Source organism: Amblyomma maculatum, chromosome 1 (genome assembly GCF_055883805.1).
Source record: "Amblyomma maculatum isolate TAMU_Amacu chromosome 1, ASM5588380v1, whole genome shotgun sequence".
Classification (NCBI taxonomy): Eukaryota; Metazoa; Arthropoda; class Arachnida; order Ixodida; family Ixodidae; genus Amblyomma; species Amblyomma maculatum.
The window spans coordinates 285377835-285382059 of NC_139344.1; the positions used below are offsets into that span (position 1 = coordinate 285377835).

Genomic DNA, 4225 nt, shown 5'->3' on the forward strand with positions numbered 1-4225 from the left:
CCAATACTATTGCCTATAGGACAAATATGTACCAGTCTATAAGATTTATGAGTTTCTGAATAAGTCTCATAGAAATGCAGATAAAACACATAGCATACCTACAGAACCAATACCGATTCTTATAAAACCAATAACGCACCCTATTGGTCTTTTTTGCTAGGGTTGATACGAAGCCACGTGCAACGTAGAGAGGGAAGAGGAGTACGGGATGTGCAGGTCTGCGGTCTGCCAGGAAACATTGGGGCGGCCCTGAAAAGGGCCGTTTGGATGCGCAGCGACGTGACGGCGTGGCGAACACTCGTCCGTGGCCCTTTGCCGTGCACCGTCAACAGTGGTGCACTACGTCGTACACAGTGCCTGGTTATATGCTGCCCTGGATGCTGTAGCGATGCTTCCACTGTAGACATTTACGAGGGTTGCCGCGATGATCTTGGAGAGCTGATCGATGCCGCGATCCCCGACATGGGCTGCTGCGTACAAAGAAAATCCTCGGCCTCTTCGCAGCATACAGGAAACGGTTCTGTAAAAAGAGTAGAAAAAAGTTGCATTATGAACATAGCGATTTGATGAATGCGCAACATATCACAAAACTTTCGACAAAGAAATCTGCGTTCTTGTACCTCTACCAGGGTTGAGAATGCGCACGGCAGACGTGCGCCTCAGCATAGCAGTCAGGCAGCGGTTAGTTGCCGACGGTGGATGCTTTCGTGGAGGTCTCCATAGCCGTGGCCGATTTTTTTTTTTTTTTTTTGAACACGGGGAGCGTCCATGCCACGAGCTGCTGCTGCACGAGGTCCTGGAAGCACGTGGGGAGAGACAAGCGACACAGCACTTATAAATAAGCAAAATGCGAGACAATTTTGCGCAATTTATACTTACCTTGACGGTGCTTGCGATCTCCCGCAGGTCGTCGCCATCAACGTCATTCCGCCCAACGTAAAGCACGGATCGGCGTGCCGAAAGCGCATTCACGTAAACGCACAGGCCCGCCATCGTCGAGCACCTCGGTGACCGAACGCGCCGGTGCCATGCAGCAGCGAGATCCACGAACCGAATGCCGGAATCGCGCGCGATGCCAGAGCGGGGGACACCTAGCGATTCCCTAAAGCGTCTAGGGATGAAAAAGAACAAGCAAACCCAGTTTTTGACTACGTCACGTCCGGTTAAACATCGAGCCCGACGCAAAAAACGTCACGCCAGGCCGCGGCGTGTCCACCAATCAGCGTTTCCAGCCGAGCTACCCCTAAACGCTTCTGTTCATGTCCCCCAGTAGAATAATATTGGCCCCGTTTCCAAACTGGCTTATATCGTTACTGAGACATTCAACAAGATCCTTGTTTTCTTGCCTGCATTGATGTCCTGTTCCTAAATAAACTACCCCTAGCCATGTCCTTATGCCGGCAATTGTTCCTGAAACCCAGATATGTTCTTTACAAGATGATTTAATTCTTTGCCAATTTGTTCCCTGGTGTATCAACATACCTACCCCTACCCCCTTTTTTTCCGTTCTCGTTCTGTTGCACCCTTCCCAGACGTAGCCTTATATAAACGGCGGATCTTCTAGATCCCTGAAATGAGTCTCGCAAAGAGCGCGTACACACCTATTTTGTTATCCTTCAACTGCTGTTCTATCTCTATCCATTTCGCTCTTTTTCTACCTCCTTGCATGTTTATGTAGCTGATCCTAGTGCTAAATTTCTTTTTTGTACTTTTCTTTCTCGACCTACTCTTTGCCATTTTGGGGGGCTCAGCCTCCATTATTACACTTTCTTCTGCTTCACTTCTATCTACCTCTGTGCACGGAGTCCTCGCGGACCCCCTAAAAAAGCTACAGCGCTGCCTGCCAGGCGCCAGCCGATCTCTGCTCCCACCCTTCTGTTAAAATGAATGCCATCTCGCTGAAAAGCCCTACCAAAACCTGCTTTATGTACCTCCCTGTTTACCTCAACCACTTCGAAACGCTTCTCCAGGCTTAACTTTCTTATGTCCTGATTAACTGTCATCACGCCCTTTTCCATCTTTCCGTTCAATCCTAGCACCTCTGGTACTGTGCATACAACTATCTGCGTTTGCTGTGCTATCTCCCTGATCTCGTCAACTCCCTTAGCTAAACTTTCCACCACTCCTGCAGCATCACCATTTAGGACATCGTTTAGCCCCGCGGCTACTATTACCATACTGCGCTCTGCGGAATTCTTCAACAGCCTATTTTTACTCTCTTTCAGTACTGCCCTCATTGTTCTCCCTGGGAAGGCTCCAACACTCTTATCACCCTTACACGTTCCAAGATATCTCGCTTGCACCTTTTCATGTTAGAATCTCCGGCAATAAGCGCCTGGGCCTTCTCTCTCCCTCTCCCAACTGTTGGCTCTTGCTTTCGGTTATCTGTGTCCTTATCTCTGGGATTTTCATTCTTCCTTACTTCTTCCTTTTTTTCCGGCTTCTTAGCTGCTTCTAAATAACTCTGACGGTTCGGATCCGCCTGACCTACTTTGCTTATGCCTTCCATGCCAGTGCTGGCCCCAGCCACGTGGCCCGCATTGGAATGTTCGTCCTCGTTGGTTCCAAGGATAAAGTCGGCCCCTTTTTTTTTTTTCAGGAAGCTGTCCAAGCAGTTTCTGATTTTCCGCCCTTAGCAAACGTACTTCCTTTTCTAAATCATCCACACGAGACACTAAACTGCCCCTTTCTTGATCAAATCTATCTAGACGCGCACTCAGTACGCACCACCGGCACAAAAAGTCGCTACCTACCGCTTCACCTACAGAGTCAAAACAGAAGCGTTTAGGGGTAGCTCGGCTGGAAACGCTGATTGGTGGACACGCCGCGGCCTGGCGTGACGTTTTTTGCGTCGGGCTCGATGTTTAACCGGACGTGACGTAGTCAAAAACTGGGTTTGCTTGTTCTTTTTCATCCCTAGACGCTTTAGGGAATCGCTAGGTGTCCCCCGCTCTGGCATCGCGCGCGATTCCGGCATTCGGTTCGTGGATCTCGCTGCTGCATGGCACCGGCGCGTTCGGTCACCGAGGTGCTCGACGATGGCGGGCCTGTGCGTTTACGTGAATGCGCTTTCGGCACGCCGATCCGTGCTTTACGTTGGGCGGAATGACGTTGATGGCGACGACCTGCGGGAGATCGCAAGCACCGTCAAGGTAAGTATAAATTGCGCAAAATTGTCTCGCATTTTGCTTATTTATAAGTGCTGTGTCGCTTGTCTCTCCCCACGTGCTTCCAGGACCTCGTGCAGCAGCAGCTCGTGGCATGGACGCTCCTCGTGTTCAAAAAAAAAAAAAAAAAAAAAAATCGGCCACGGCTATGGAGACCTCCACGAAAGCATCCACCGTCGGCAACTAACCGCTGCCTGACTGCTATGCTGAGGCGCACGTCTGCCGTGCGCATTCTCAACCCTGGTAGAGGTACAAGAACGCAGATTTCTTTGTCGAAAGTTTTGTGATATGTTGCGCATTCATCAAATCGCTATGTTCATAATGCAACTTTTTTCTACTCTTTTTACAGAACCGTTTCCTGTATGCTGCGAAGAGGCCGAGGATTTTCTTTGTACGCAGCAGCCCATGTCGGGGATCGCGGCATCGATCAGCTCTCCAAGATCATCGCGGCAACCCTCGTAAATGTCTACAGTGGAAGCATCGCTACAGCATCCAGGGCAGCATATAACCAGGCACTGTGTACGAATTAGTGCACCACTGTTGACGGTGCACGGCAAAGGGCCACGGACGAGTGTTCGCCACGCCGTCACGTCGCTGCGCATCCAAACGGCCCTTTTCAGGGCCGCCCCAATGTTTCCTGGCAGACCGCAGACCTGCACATCCCGTACTCCTCTTCCCTCTCTACGTTGCACGTGGCTTCGTATCAATCGCCGCGGCCACCAAAATAACTTGCGCGCTAGGCCTCTTTACCAGGCTATACGTAAATACACGCATGCATAATCGTGTCAAATTTGATTTAATAAAGTGCTACAGTGCTTATTACTTGCTTCCCTCACGCATTCTTCCCAGTCTTCGTGCAGCAGCTGCAGAAAACGTGGCAAGCGTCACTCTGCTGCCGCGACGAACGCTAAGCCCATACAACAGGGTTAACAGCTAGAGTATTCTCAGTGTGGTGCGGCTTTGTTCAGCGATGTTAATGGAAGTATCGACATTTTATATAACAACTGCATAATCGTCTTGAATATTGCTTCATAAAGTACTGTACTGCTTAATTCTCA

General features: G+C 49.9%; 1 long non-coding RNA gene across 1 annotated transcript; it reads right to left on the reverse strand.

Annotated features, from left to right (window-relative positions):
* Positions 1-626: 626 nt before the first annotated feature.
* Positions 627-1002, reverse strand: LOC146206730 (uncharacterized). The gene is made up of 2 exons (XR_014703280.1): positions 880-1002; positions 627-796 (listed from the first exon to the last, which is right to left on the reverse strand). It is a non-coding gene; the product is annotated as an uncharacterized LOC146206730 (long non-coding RNA).
* Positions 1003-4225: the final 3223 nt, after the last annotated feature.